This window comes from Lissotriton vulgaris, chromosome 10, assembly GCF_964263255.1.
Source record: "Lissotriton vulgaris chromosome 10, aLisVul1.2, whole genome shotgun sequence".
In the NCBI taxonomy this organism is placed as follows: Eukaryota; Metazoa; Chordata; class Amphibia; order Caudata; family Salamandridae; genus Lissotriton; species Lissotriton vulgaris.
The window spans coordinates 556813648-556830697 of NC_141698.1; positions in this window are offsets into that span (position 1 = coordinate 556813648).

A 17050-nucleotide genomic window follows, 5' to 3' on the forward strand; every position below is an offset into this window, starting at 1 on the left:
ATGATGAAAAGCTGGCAATAGAGGATGAAATCAAAACATCAAAATAATGACAGGCTAACATAACATAAAGTTCAAGTATATCTATATGTCCAAATTGTATTGTATACAATATATTAAACAAGTAAACTGCTGTCACACCATCACTTTCAATTTTTACAGTTTAGATTGTAGGATCTGACATTCTCAAGTCCCAAATCCTATTATTAAGTGGGCACCAGGGATATAATATAGGTACCTCATACCCAACTATTCATTCAAACTCTGGAGCTGTGGAAAAGTCAGAAACACTGCTGTGGTGCTCTGCTAGAAGGACTGCTAATCTGTTGCCCTGCTGACCTGCAGCTAGGTAGAAAGTAGTGGCACGGTTCTTCAACCCTGAACCAACCAGTTGGCGTGCCTCTTGGTCAGGGCCACAATGACAGAAATGCCTCAAAACAGATTTCGTCAAGCACCTGGCCTGTGTCTGCTGTGAGTCTTAGCCCCCAAGTGGGGCCATCCCAATCCTAGACATTGAGAAGTGGTCCTGCAGATGCTCTGCCTTGCCACCTATGGGCCTGTGCAGCAGAACCTACTCAGCTCAACACATCTCCTCGCATCCACATCTGAGGACTGCAACACAACACATACCCAACACCGGGACCCCCTGCACACAGCAAACCAGTATTTACCTTAATACTTATAGTTGTGCAGGCCTAAATGTTTCTCTGCATTGGACCCACACTCAATTTCAGTCTCCTATATTTTTGATTTACTCTCTATCCGGCACAACAAGATGACTATATTCATCACATTTTGCTATTTACCACTATTTTGCCAAGACACTTTGAAGTTGCATGTCTCCGGTATTTAAGAAAGGTTAGTTACAACTTTTGTTCCTAAGCAATTGTTTGACTTAACTCTATTTATCAAAAATGTAGATTTATTGCTATTGTGTCGTGCTTGTTTTCAATTCCAGTTTGGATTTACTGCATGACTACTTTACACGTTGCCTCAAATTCAAGTCTGATTGCTTTCTGGCAGGATATCAGAGTGTTTGGCACAGGTCTGTTTCTCATATCACAAGGCTTATGTGAACTAAATAAACGTTTCATCCATGTGCCCCAATGTTTGTCATATGCTGTAATATCAAATTGTGACAACATTTGACATGCAATCTGTTCAGACTCACCCTGTACGTCTTGTGTGTCCTCTCTGTCAGCACTGTCCTGACCCTCGACTCCGGAAAGCAACTCCATTGGAAGGACGAATTACAAGAAAAGAATCAAGTGACATCTCTGGAAAGAAAATCAGTTAACAGCAACCACAACAAGTCACTCTTGATTAATAAAGGAACCATGGTGTCAAAGGCACGATCAAGCCTATGATGGTGACAAGTGTTATATGATATCTTGGATGTATCCTTCCAGTTGGTAGTGATGATCTGAAAAGAAATTGCCATAAAAAGATCTATAAACTTACGAACATTACAATGAACATTCCAAATAGGCGAAGAGCCACCCAAGAAAATGTGTATAATCTCAAAAGGGAAATCAGTGGCTAAGATATTATTTAATTGTAACCAAATTCAAGACCAAAGGGATTTTACTAATGGACAATGAAAAAACATGTGTAAAAAATCTCATGAGAGCAAGACCAACATTTTTTTAGAATCAAGTAACTTGAATTTATATAAATCAGAAGGAGTAAAAAAGCCTATTGTAAAAGAAATAAAAAGTCTGTGTATTTTGGAGCAAATATTATCCCAGGCCTGCAAGGAAAATTCTTGAGCTAGGTCTTGTTCCCATAGTAGCTCAAGTTTAGATTTAATCCTGACAGTGGTAGGCTGAGAAAGTATTTTATAGATCGCAGCAGCTCTGAGAGGGATAGAACAATCTGGTGGAGGTGAGAAAGTTGGGGGAGAGGTGGGTAAAGAATTAATTTGGGAAATAATATCAGTTAGGATTTGTTTGAGCAGAGGATATTGAGAAGAATGTGCATTGGAGAGAAAGGTGTCACGAATGTTAGAGAAAGTTGTCAAGGAGTTATCAATAATTAACTGATTATAAGTTATAATACCTTTATCAATCCATTCTTTCCAGAAAAGCGCTCTGTTAATAATCTTTAGGGATTTATCATACCAGATAGGAGTAAGACAGTAAAGATCAGCTTGTGAGAAAAAAGAGCGAAACAAAGATAGAGCAAGTGTACACCTTTGTTTTTATTCATGTCCAATCGGCAAAACTAATAAACTACCTTTTTTGACACAATTTGGACATTTGTAACTCACTTATTTCACACTTGCGTGTGGTTTTCCTCACAGGTAATTCCTACCGTGAGTATCGCTACATGCGTGCTCTTTTCCAAAACCTCTGCTGATATTATGCTCCTTTGTTGATTTTTTTGTTGAGTGGGAACACCCACAGCAATTCCCATGGAATGCCTCCTTGATGTAGAGTAAGGCAAGGCAGCGCAAAATTGCTGCCCTTCCTTGCTCGATATCTATGAGGCCAGGAAAAGCCACGCAGGGTGACTTTCCTTCTGCGCATAGATATGATTGAGAGGCCGGCACCACCGGATCGTCACAATAAATGACACTCCGGTAGCACAGGGCTCTTGTAAATGAGGACCCTGGTTTGTTAGCCACTGACCAGTCCCTACCATTTTGGTCCATCACATACCAGAATGCGTTTAGGTTTAAGCACATACCGAGAGGAGAATCTTTCAAAATGAACCATATTAAATAAGTAAATACATTTTGTAAACTTTTTGAAGACCTATGAAAATAGCAAATCTGACATTTCAATAATTATGGGGAAACTTTTTAAGGTTGTTCACGTTTTACTCATTACATTCTTTATTAAGAAACTGAATAAACCAGAACCACATTAACAGACAATTACCTTCCAAAAACCTAGGGTAGCACCATAAATTAGAGTTGCAATCCATATATCTGAAATCTTTTAAAAAGTTGTTCTGTGGGGAATTTGAAGTAAAGGAACCCTCTAAGGGAGTACTTTGGACATTTCATGGGAACACAGATCATACTAGTACCTTTTGCCCTCCATTATAGCGCATAAGTCTAGGACCATGACTAGGATGAAAAACCATTGAAATATCAAAGGCACACTCAGGGCCAGACTGGGAACCCAAAGTAGCCCTGGCAATATTCTCGGACCAGCCCCTGAAGACGAACTGCCTGGCCTCAGGAGACCGCAAATGATTGCCTGCTGCTTTTGTTAATGGGGGCTGATATTGCAGCACCACTGAATAACCGGCCCCAACAACAAAACCAGTCCCCACTGCGGCAAAACAAGCCCCACCCTTCCAGCATCCTGCGGAAACGCCCTGTGTCCCGTATGGCCAGTCCGGCCCTAGGCACCCTGTAGCTCAAATTTCACAAGGTAACCTTTGTATTTGCTTGTCTTGCTCATTTTGCAATCTGCACTGTGTGTGGCACTATTTAGAATATTAAGTGCATTTTTAGTCCACAATGTGAGGTGTGAGTGTAGCAGGACCACAGCGACCGATGCTCGAGCTTATATTTTGGTCTGAAAAAATATTTAATATTCCAAAAAGTGCACACATTACTTAAACTCTTTACTTGTGTTACGCATTGATAAAGCTCATTGACTAAATAAGATGAAGCGAAACATGTGTCTGCGTGTGATACTGTTTAAGTCGCTGATCTTCAACAAAACTAACAAGTATATTCACTGTTGCTGAAAGTGTGGATTTGTTTGTATTGGCTTCCATGTTTAGAAAAGTGCTCTTTACCTGGGGTGTTTGCTGATTATACAGTCAGTGTGGGGTTCCCTAAGCAAGGGTCTTGTAAAATGTCTGGCGGGCATAACATATGGTGTATTTTAAAATGACTAATGTCTTTCATAAACTGCAGATTTTCAGCATTTCATTGCAGTTGGATTTGCTAAGTGGCCGGTCAAAAACTGAGCAGAATAATGGAACGCGTCTGACTTGACTAATATGCTACGAACATTGTTGTTTGTACGTCAGAGAAAAACAACATTAGTTTCTCCTTATCATTGTGTATAAAGACTACTTTTAGTCACGTAGAACTGACCTTGCAATACCTAAACAATAGATACCTAACACGTAACTTCACAATAGCATTCATTTGAGTCAGACTTTCATTGACGATTGGTTAAAACATACAATTGCTAGTCAGAGAGGATTAAATACTATCTGATGTCACTTCCTGTTATGTCATCAGTTGTTAATGTGTGAGTGATGTTACGCTTTTGGCAAAGTTATGCCACTGCAAATATGCCTGAATAACAATATGAATTGTCTTTAAACATATTACAATTTAACATGGGATGAAATGAAGAGAAAGTGTCTGGTACTAGTACCTTTTGCCCTCCATTATAGCACATAACTCTAGAACCATGACAAGGATGAAAAACAATTGAAATATCAAAGGCACACTCAGGGCCAGACTGGGAACCCAAAGTAGCCCTGGCAATATTCTCGGACCAGCCCCTGAAGACGAACTGCCTGGCCTCAGGAGACCGCAAATGATTGCCTGCTGCTTTTGTTAATGGGGGCTGATATTGCAGCACCACTGAAAAACCGGCCCCAATAACAAAACCAGTCCCCACTGCGGCAAAACAAGCCCCACCCTTCCAGCATCCTGCGGAAACGCCCTGTGTCCCGTACGGCCAGTCTGGCCCTGGGCACCCAGTAGCTCAAATTTCACAAGATAATCTTTGTATTTGCTTGTCTTGCTCATTTTGCAATCTGCACTGTGTGTGGCACTATTTAGAATATTAAGTGCATTTTTAGTCCACAATGTGAGGTGTGAGTGTAGCAGGACACAGCGACCGATGCTCGAGCTTATATTTTGGTCTGAAAAAATATATAATATTCCAAAAAGTGCACACATTACTTAAACTCTTTACTTGTGTTACGCATTGATAAAGCTCATTGACTAAATAAGCTTAAGCGAAACATGTGTCTGCGTGTGATACTGTTTAAGTTGCTGATCTTCAACAAAACTAAAAAGTATATTCACTGTTGCTGAAAGTGTGGATTTGTTTCTATTGGCTTCCATGTTTAGAAAAGTGCTCTTTACCTGGGGTGTTTGCTGATTATACAGTCAGTGTGGGGTTCCCTAAGCAAGGGTCTTGTAAAATGTCTGGCGGGCATAACATATGGTGTATTTTAGAATGCCTAATGTCTTTCATAAACTGCAGATTTTCAGCATTTCATTGCAGTTGGATTTGCTAAGTGGCCTGTCAAAAACTGAGCAGAATAATGGAACGCGTCTGACTTGACTAATATGCTACGAACATTGTTGTTTGAACGTCAGAGAAAAACAACATTAGTTTCTCCTTATCATTGTGTATAAAGACTACTTTTAGTCATGTAGAACTGACCTTGCAATAACTAAACAATAGATACCTAACACGTAACTTCACAATAGCATTCATTTGAGTCAGACTTTCATTGACGATTGCTTAAAACATACAATTGCTAGTCAAAGAGGATTAAATACTATCTGATGTCACTTCCTGTTATGTCATCAGTTGTTAATGTGTGAGTGATGTTACGCTTTTGGCAAAGTTATGCCACTGAAAATATGCCTGAATAACAATATGAATTGTCTTTAAACATATTGCAATTTAACATGGGAGGAAATGAAGAGAAAGTGTCTGGCTCATCAAGCAACGACAACATTGATCTATCTGTGGCAGCTCCTGAACTTTGAGATCATTGGGCATATATACCTATCACGAGCATGGAACAAATCTGCAGATTTTTTTCCCAGAAGACTCAGAATGGTTAGTGTAAAGTTGTGGGCCCAAATACTTTGTAAATAAGTTTGACACGGACACATGGTATATAGTACTTAGACCTGACCACCAGCAAGTGCGCACAGGCTCTTTTACTGGCAGGGTCACCTAACTGGTGATGCCCTTGTTGGATGGGTGTGGGCGGGTGCAAAGGCAGCCCTCACGAGAGTGGCTGGAAAAACACTAGACTGTGCCCAGCAGGACACAACAGTTAGGAAGAATTCTTCCTCAGAAAAGTCATAGTCCATTTTGCATGACATTGTCCTAAGAATTGACTAAAACGCCATAGATGTTAGCAACTGTTCTAAAGAACTAAATAGACAATTTCATTTGTACTGTCAAGTACTCATATACACTGCTGTTGTACATAGCAAGTATTAGTCTTACATATCTACATCCCAATAAATCACCCTCATTCATCTGCCTTAGATGACCACCGTATGCCTAGGATGATCATCACTGTACCCCAGTTAGATGCCATGTCAAAGATGCCCATAATATACCAATGATCATCTCGATTATACAATGGCTACGATTTTGCCATAGTTTAGTCCAGCGATACCAAGGCATCGGAGATGATTCCCATTAGACAGCGGTGGCAACATCGTGACAAGAATGCCCCCACTATGCCAAAAATATGTTTTCATGCCAGAGATCATTAAGTCAGAGGCCATTAAACAAATATTGCCACTATTACGCCAGTGACAGTCATTAATATGTCTGTGATGGTTCCATGTTTAAATATAGATCTCAAAAATATCGATGAAACGAATATCGATGTAAAAATATTGATTACAAAAATATCGAATCTCTATAGTTAAACAGGTAAGTACAATACTATTGACTCAAAAGTATCGATGTTAAAAAATTTTGATGTAAAAAATATCAACTTTAAAAAATAACATAACTTAAATTAAATTAGTTCAGTTCAGATTAGCTTTATTCGATTTTGGTTTAAAATCATAAAAGCAGCAACAATACATAGATAAATACCTTAACATTTCATTATAAAGTTAATATCAACTATTAAAACAGGATTAAATAAGTATGACGGATCCGCTAATCAATATAAAACATTTCATTAACAAGTAGGACAACTCTAAAAACAAAAAGGGTCATGCATACAGTGCCACAAAATAGCTTAAGGTTCAGGGGAAGAACATCAGGCAAACATATGTCAGCAGTTTACTTATTAATTGCATACTACCGTGTCAATTAAGCTAGTACTCATGAGTGGCCTCTTTGTAGTTGGTTCTCAAAAGATACAATTTTTAAACAGTGGTTCAAATCTATTAGAGGCTAAAAGGTTAGTGGCGCTAGGTGCACAAGATCCCCTTCCCCAGGAGTTGTATTTCTTTGCCCTTGATCTTAGTAACGGGATGGGTAGGAAGCTCAGGTAGAAGTCATGCAAGTCCCAAATGCAAATGGGGCCATATCCTTCTTTGGGCTGGCAAAATCGTTAGTAGGGGACGATGTTCCTATTCTTAAATTTAATTAACACCAGGTCCCCAGAGATGTCTTTGGGCAGCGTACCTAACCACCCCACCCTCCTGACGCTCAGGATTCCACCATCTAGATCAGGTGGCAGAGGTCTGTTGTTCTGTAGCCAAAAAATAACCTTATTTAGCAGGTCCTGAAGTGTTTCGTATTTTCCCTGGCTAAGTGCAGGGACCCCAGAGAGGACAGTCACATATGGAGCGGCTTCAGGAGGTAAGTTAATACGTGGCATTCTTTCTGGATCGGCTCTGGACACTATATGATTTATTAACGTGGGTTTTGATGCTACTTTAGGGCCTGTTGCGGTAGGTGTATTAAGAGGTGGTAATTGAGTTTGGGCATTCTTACGTGTAATTGACTTAAACTTTTCGGGGGTAATGGGAGGATTAGGGCGAATGGGTTTTGCCGTCTTATTGGTTCGTGGAGAGTTAATTATTTTCTCGAAGCTGGTCAGCCTGTCCCCCAGGTCATTAATTTTTATAACCAAAGGTGATATGACAGATAGTAACAGTTGCTCGAGCTGAGCCAGTAAGGTCAGTTGGAAGGACGATACAGGGTCATCTATTTTATCCACAGCCATATCCACCGTTGATGTGATTGGGTTAGAGGGGGATGATGTAGGGCTGGTGCACAAGTTTTGGATTATAGGTTGGTTCTCATTGACATTTTCCCCGTCGTACTTCCTTTTAATATTGAGACCCCGAGGCAGTGCATTGACTTGAGTTTTGTCTTTATTTAAAGGTAGAGGTAGGTCCCGCGGAGTGCCGTTTAAATTGTCAGAATTACTGCCCATAATAGGGGGGGGGTGATGCATCCGGGACATACTTGGTGCCACACTGGGCATTGAGCTCCTCCCAGATAGACATGTTTTATATACAAAACGCCAAGCAGTGGCAATAAGCAGAACAGTGTAAGTCAATAAGAAAAAGAGCGTCTCTGTACCTCCTCCTATGGGAAAAGTCAGGTGGGGTGGCCCGTCCGGTCCTCTTCTGGACTCTGAGGGCCACAGAGGGCCCGCCCTTTGCCCGGGCTTTGCCCGGCGTCCCGCGGAGCTGGAGTGGCGCCTGCTTTATGCGCCGCCCGTAAGTAAATATTGATAATATTATTAACAAAATAAATTAAATGTCAGATATATTTTAACTAATTATAACAATTAAACATCATTTAATCAATATAGACACAAAAAATATGTACATATACATATATTTACTTAAATACATTTTATTAACAATTATCTTTTTATCATTTATAAACTTTTTTAATTATATAAAAAAACATAAATAATGTAAAATAAAATAAAATATTATATATTTAATTCACACATTAATCTATTAAAAAAATAATACATACATTTAATAAGAAAATAAAAACATTAGTAGTTAAAACATTGGATAGCGAGGAAGTAAATTTACTATTCCCACTCCAGTGAATGCAACCGTAGAGAAAGTGCTGGATAGCCAAGGGGTAAAAACTACTATTCCCACTCCAATGAGTGCAACAGTAGGGAAAGCGCTGGATAGCGGAGTGGTAAAATGTACTATTCCCACTCCAGTGAGTGCAGCTGCAGGGAAAGCGCTGGATAGTGGAGGGATAAAAATTACTATTCCAACTCCAATGAGTGCAACAAAAGGGAAAGCGTTGGATAACGTAGAGGTTAAAATTACTATTCCCACTCCGGTGAGTGCAACAGTAGGAAAAGCGCTGGATAGCTTAGGGGTTAATATTACAATTCCCACTCCAGTGAGTGCAACAGTAGGGAAAGCTCTGGATAGAGGAGGGGTAAAAATGACTATTTCCACTCCAATGAGTGCAACAGTAGGGAAAGCGTTGGATAGCATAGGGGTAACAATTACTATTCCCACTCCAGTGAGTGCAATTGTAGGGAAAACGCTGGATAGAGGAGGTGTAAAAACTACTATTCCCACTCCAGTGAGTGCAACAATAGGGAAAGCGCTGGATCACAAAACAATAAAATACAAAACCATCAACATTTTTATTACATTTAATTTCCAGTATCAGCATAATTAATATATGCAATTAAATATTTTATTATTAACAAAGATAATCAAAAATAATGAATTACACAATTTTTAACACTGTAATATCCACAACACACACCTAAAATGAATTACTAATTAATTTAAAAAAATGTAATATTTATTAATTAATCAATAAACAATTAATAACTTACCACCTTTCACACCATTTACACATATAAACACCACAACACACACCTAAAATGAATTACACAATTGCAATTAATAATTATTAATTAATTAATGGTAATCAATTTAATAAATATTTAATGACTAATCAATTAAAATTTAATTACCTGCCACCCTTCACACCATTTACACATATAAACACAACAACACACAGCTAAAATTAATTACACAATTACAATTAATAATTACTAATTACTTAATGGCAATTAATTTAAAACTAATTATTAAGTTATTATCAATTAATCAATTAACACATTATTTCATACATTTTATATAAGTAAATTACTCCCCACCCTATTCCCCAATAAATCTACAACCCACTACGGAACTAAAAACGCAGCATTAAACTTAAAATAAATTAATAACGAGTAAAATTCTAAAACATATAATAAAATGACAAACAATTCTCATTAAAACACTAAAATACATAACATTATCAATACATCAATATTTTTGTAAACTATATTTTTGTAAACGATATTTATTACAACAATATTTTTGTAATCGATATTACTTACCTGTCAGTCGATATTCTTGTCAACTATATTTTTGTTGTCGATATTTCTTCCCCACGATATTTTTGCGGCGATATTTAGGTCCCACGATATTTCTCCGTCGATATTCCTGCTCTGCATCGTCTGTGATTAGCAGTATGTCATGCATGCCCACAATATGCCAAGGAGAGGTAACATTGTGCCTTGGTGACAATCATGACAAGAAGTAACACAATATGTCAGTAATGGCTAACATTATAGTAGGGTAAGTAGCATCAGACCAAGGGTGCCCTCAATATTCCATGAATAGACACCATTATGCCAAGAGTTGGCAACATAATGCTGAGAAGAACACAATTTGGAAACAATGGCCGATAGGATCACAACTGTCTCAGTGATCGGTTCCATAATGCCTAGTATTCCCATAACATGTCCGGAAAGGCCACCATTATGCAAGAGTTTGCACAAACATGGAAATTATGCCATAATATGCCAAGAACGGGCTTCATACTGTAGGCAGCACTATGTAGTGCCAAGTTGCCTATAAAATAACAAGTAATCCTTCCCCAACCTATCGCACTACCGGTGGAGATAAGCATGGCCACCTACTCCCATGGATGGCCCTGGATATCTGGCAGTGGGTGCTCTTCTTCTGCTCCACAGGCTGCAAGGCAGTAGCAGTTGCAATTCTGGTAGTCAGTTGCAGTGACAGTAGATGAGGCATGGGCCTTTAAATTAGGAAGATGACACTCAGCCAGAGGAAACAAAAATATTTTGGGGCAGTCGGAGACACAGGGCCCCCACACTAGGATCAACATTATGGTCAGAGACTTCACATATGCACTGCTGAATTGCAGAGGCACTCAGGAACTCACATCTGGGGCAGCAAGCAATGCATCTATCCGGGGTTGATCACAGGGGTAGGTAGAATACTGGTAGAATTCATAACAAGTACCTTCACACTTAATTATTGAATTGCTATGTCATTTTTATACCTGCCGAAAGACTACTAAAACCTAGTATTTATTATGTCTTACATGCATTTATATTGCACCACATCCAATTAATTTCCTATGCTACAATGGTCTTCATGCTTGGATTTGCATCACTCAGGGGGGTGTGAACATACTGAGCAATGAGGTGGAGTCACAAGGCAACTCCAGGCAGCAAAAGTATAGCTTAAAATCACCAAACCTCTTTGATTATCAACTCTCCACAAAATGGATAGCCATTACTGAGACATGAATTGCTTCTAAAGATACCATCACATGAGCAGCTCTTTATATATATTTTGCCAACTCACAACTCACACTGAACACTATTCATAAAGGACAAGGAATCATTCCATCCTTTGAAAGTCACTAATGACTTCACTGAACTCTCTTTCCTCATCTTTCAAATACTACGTATTAGAAATTGGGTTTGTGGTTGGCAGAGATATACACCCTGTCCAAGCAGCAACAACAATTTTAGTCAGGGTAAGTCACAAACACACCCTTAAATAACCTGTGATCACCCTCTGGTAGCTTGACACAGAGACAGGCTCAACATAAGATGCAATGTGAAAAGTATTTGGGCAACACTTCAAACAATAACACAGAGAAGACACCACGAAAAGGATTGCCCAACAGATTAGAAAAAAAGGTGAATTTTATAACTAAAACAAGATCAAAACGACAACTTAAGGTATGACTTTTTAAAGAATAAACTGTAAAATAGTGCTTAGAAGCTGTAAGGATGTACTTAGGATATCTGGTCGCACCAGACCGGGACAAAGACAAGAGTGCAGGCCGACTGTGATGGAGCGATAAGATACAGGAACCGAGAAAGGCCTGCTAAACAAAAAACCCTAACCCTGGTTGTGCCGACAAAAATGGGGGGCGCAGCCAAGCGATGCGTCGGTGTCCCTACACAGTAGGGGTGACTCATCGGTTCTGAAGGCTATGCACCTGTTTCGAGATGCGACAGTTCTAAAAGAGAGATGCTGGGTTTCTCCATGCAATCGAGGTGATGAGTCAATCTTCTCTACGCAATGGCGGTGGTGTGTTAGTTCCGAAGCAGCAGTTCCAAAGACGATGAGCTGGTTTCAAGTGCGATGCTCTGATCGGGTTCCTGCAACAGCAAAGATGCATTGATTCTGCTCCCTCAGCAGAGTTTGTGTCGTTTCCAGTGGAGAAAACAATTAAGGCACACTTTTAAAAGATCTAGGACTAGGGTGGCACCACTTGGTAGGGCAGAATCACAGACTGCTGTGCAGGTTTAGGAACGGAATGGTTAGAAGTCTTTTATGTTCCTGAGACTTCAGATCAGGAGACAAGCCAGGAAGCCCTTGGAGTCACTCTGAATTCAAGTGATACAGATCCAGTCCTTCTCACCCAACCAGAGGAACAGCAGGCAGCAGGGCAGCACAGCAAGGCAGGAATCCAGCAAAGCAGCAGTCCAGTAAAGCAGCAGTCCAGCAGAGTGACAGTCCTCTTAGCATAGCAGTTCTACTTCGAGGCAGAGTGGTCACAGGTTCAGAGGTGTACTAAAGTTATGGTGTCAGAAGTCCAGTACTTATGCCCATTTGTGTCTTTGAAGTGTGGAAGACTTCAAAGATGGGTCTTTCAAGTGCACAGAGGTCCTCCCTTCCTGCCCTGGCTCCACTGTGCAGCCCTTTGTGTATGGGCAGGACACAGCCTATTTAGGTGTACGTGTGAAGTTGTGCCCAGCTCCTTCCTCCCATCTCCCAGAATTGCCTATCAAGCCACACCTAAGTTCCCTTTGTGTGTGGCTGTCTAGAGGGAACACAAAGTCCAGTTGACACCCAACTCAGACAGAACAGAGACAGGCAGAAGGCACCAAATGGCTAAAGTACAAAAGTCTTTGTACACAGAGGGGTTGGCCATGAAACACCCAGCTAGAATGAGCCAGTGATATAAATGAGACAAATAATCTAGCTGACAGTTTTGAAGGCCGTTTCACTTCAGCAACCTGAGACCAAGCTGCTAAATGTTTTGGTCTACATAGTTTATTATGTTATTTCTTTAAACATTTTTTGTGGAATGCTCAGGTAATTTATTTCAAACACAGATCGAGATAACACTTCTTGTTTACATTGATATATACAACAAAATGATAAAAGAATAAAAAAATCTAAGAAGTAGACTATTGTCTCATGTAACTTTCTAAAAGTGGCATTTTCAGACTTGCAATTTAAAATCCGACTTCACCAAAAGATGTGATTTTAAATTGTGAGTCCACGGTCAACAAACTTGGGGGTCTAATCTCTTCCCAATTGTGAATAACACCAATAAAATATAATATGGCAATCACAATGTTATCCTATCGGAGAGATAGGCCTTGTAGAAGTAAAAACCGAATGCACTCGTTTTTTACTACCAGTAAAGCTTGAAAGTACATTGCCTACTTTTTAAATACGCTGCACCCTGTCCTTGGGCGGTCCAGGGCCTACCTTAGGGGTGACCTATATGTATTAAAAAGGAAGGTTTAGACCTGAAAAGAGGTTTAACTTGGCAGGTTGACATGGCACGTTAAAAATGCAAACACAGGCTATGCAGTGGCAGGTGTAAGACATGGTTAAGGGGCTCCTTAAGTGAATGGCACAGTCAGTGCTGCAGGCCCACTAGTAGAATTTTGCCATGGACACGTGTAGTGCACTTATTTCTAGGGACTTGCATATTCCAATATGTTATGAGGCAATGTTACTGTGTTTAGCGGAGAGAGCACATGCACTTTAGCACTGGTTAGCAGTGGTAAAGTGCCCAGAGTTCTAAGGCTCGCAAGAAAAAGGTCAAAAAAAGAGAAGAAGAAAGGCAAAAAGGTTGGGGTGACCCTGCGAAGAGGACCATTTTCCAACACTACTCCACCCCTTCAGTTCCACATACTGGCCATATACTACCTACTGGGAGCTCCACAAAGACATTGATGATATTTTGGAATCACTACATCCATCACACATTCCATCTCTTCATCTGCAGACGTTGCCTCCTATTTCGCATCACAACTCAGGCATTAGAATGCTGCCCTCTACTCTCCTCAGGAATCCATCCCTGCTGAGCTAACCCCACAGGCACCTTAACATGTTCTGTCAAAAAGCCTGCCAAACATTCTCTTCAACATCTTTTGCTTCATGAGCTTCTAACTCGCCTTGTCTTCCATCTCGCCCAGCTAGAGAAGCCATGGTTCTCTCCTACTGCATCGAATCTTCACTTAGCACACTATTTAATTGCTCTCTAAATTCAGGCATGTAAACTACAATTGTTCAGGTTCTGGTTTCAATTGCTTCACTCTCTTTCTTACCTCACAACCTGCTAAAACACCTTCAATGCGGCAAACAATGTTTTCATTCTATCGAAATTGCCCTCTTTATGGCCAACCTTATCACTTCTGCTCTCCACAACCACTTCTCCTAAACCTACATATTCTTTTGCCTCTATTCAGCGTTTGATGACGTAGACAACCCCACTCTCTAATCTGCACTAAGCACCTTTGGCACTGGAGGTTCGGCCCTTGAGTGGTTTTCTCCTACATCTCATAACTCGCTTTTTGTTTCACAGAGATCCTCGCTCTTAAACACCAACACAATTACTTGTCAGCATCCACTAGGCATTCCCATCCTTTCCTGCTCTCTCCTTCTGAGAAAGTCGATTTCCCATATTTGCCCTTTCATACAAATGTGTGTATTATGAAAACTCCAATGCACCTTTGTGCCTCAACAAGTACCTTCACACTTAATTATTGAATTGCTATGTCATTTTTGTACCTGCTAAAAGACTACTAAAATCTAGTATTTATGATGTGATACATGCATTTATATTACACCGCATCCAATTAATTTCCTATGCTACAATTGCACGTTTTCTGCACTGTGTAGTAGACAAAGCCTTGTATTGAGAATTATCACAACAAAGCGGGAATTTGAGAAAATACTGGAGTCAGCGCCTGTGTGTACCTTCTGTATCACCTTGTCAAGGTCGGGAATCATTAACAACGAAGGCATTACTACGCGTAACGTTTACAACGAGGCACTTACCACGTAAACGTCTTTTCAACGCGTATGCCTACAACGATCGTCTTTACCACGAAGAAAAAAACCCGTAGGATTAAAAAGGGGGGTTGGGGGGGTCTCCCCCCATTAAAAAACGATCCTGCCGTGCCGAAGAAATCAGCGTCGTAAGAGAGGAAGCGGAATAAACTTCCGCTTCCTCTTTACGACGTAAGAGCGACGTGGTAAAGATGATGAGGGGAAAACGAATTCCGTGGTAACGCATGTGTGGAAAAGGCATGCGTTGTAACGGAATTCGTGGTAACAACATATAACCGTCAAGGTCTTGCCACATTCTTTCTTATGATACTATCTTGCCTCCCGCTCATTGAAGTTCATCAGTTAGTTTTGCTTCTATTTGCTTGTATTAAAGAAAACTATAAATACAACAAAATAATTGCATGGATTTAGAATGACATTCCTTAACTAGTTATGAGTGTAGGTTCGAGTCTTGAAACAGCAATTTCCATGCATCATTTTTTGCTTGCAGTTTGGCCAATTTGCATTAAACGCAAGTTAGATATTTGCAGGCAGTCCCAAGTGTGGTATTTTATTTTTACAAAGCGATACAAAAGGGAAGGCATGGCTTGGCAGTTCGGGCTGGACTGTTCCCATGAGGCACAGCGTCAGACTGATTTGCATATGGCCATGTCTGAACTGGGGTGGCAGAGTGAGCTAAAGAACGGTGATGGATTAAACCCAGATCAGTTGACTGGGGGGTGAGTGCTTGTTTTGTCAACGCTCCGTCCATCATTTCCTTTCGTTTTTCTTTGTTCGCCATAAGTTGGCAGGGTATGCTCAGACGTGAGTCCCTTGCTCACTTTGCCACTGGATTCAAGCAAGCCGGGCTGAAGACGGCTGAAATGCCAGAAACCGGTACTCTGTAGCTTGTTTCCGGTCCAGGGAAGGCATGGCTTGGCAGTTCGGGCTGGACTGTTCCCATGAGGCACAGGGTCAGACTGATTTGCATATGGCCATGTCTGAACTGGGGTGGCAGAGTGAGCTAAAGAACGGTGATGGATTAAACCCAGATCAGTTGACTGGGGGTGAGTGCTTGTATTGTCAATGCTCCGGCCATCATTTCCTGTGGTTTTTCTTTGTTCGCCATAAGTTGGCAGGGTATGCTCAGACGTGAGTCCCTTGCTCACTTTGCCACTAGATGCAAGCAAGCCGGGCTGAAGACGGCTGAAATTCCAGAAACCGGTCCTCAGTAGCTTGTTTCCGGTCCAGGGAAGGCATGGCTTGGCAGTACGGGCTGGACTGTTCCCATGAGGCACAGGGTCAGACTGATTTGCATATGGCCATGTCTGAACTGGGGTGGCAGAGTGAGCTAAAGAACGGTGATGGATTAAACCCAGATCAGTTGACTGGGGGTGAGTGCTTGTATTGTCAAGGCTCCGTCCATCAGTTCCTTTGGTTTTTCTTTGTTCGCCATAAGTTGGCAGGGTATGCTCAGACGTGAGTCCCTTGCTCACTTTGCCACTGGATTCAAGCAAGCCGGGCTGAAGACGGCTGAAATGCCAGAAACCGGTACTCTGTAGCTTGTTTCCAGTCCAAGGAAGGCATGGCTTGGCAGTTCGGGCTGGACTGTTCCCATGAGGCACAGGGTCAGACTGATTTGCATATGGCCATGTCTGAACTGGGGTGGCAGAGTGAGCTAAAGAACGGTGATGGGTTAAACCCAGATCAGTTGACTGGGGGTGAGTGCTTGTATTGTCAACGCTCCGTCCATCATTTGGTTTTTCTGTGTTTTATTTTTACACTTACAACACATTCTAGACTTTTCCTCCTCATTTTAATTCAAGTGTCATTCTTACATGGGTGATATCCAAATCTTCTTCTTGATTTCATATTTTCACCCTTCCAGCGATTGAAATCTGATGCTTCACTGCTATACATCTGTGGGATGGATTCCACTACTCTGCTTCATGCTAAACGCATCTTAAGTGGAGATCATTTACTTTCTATTCACTTGAGGAAGTACCTCTCTTCCCAGGT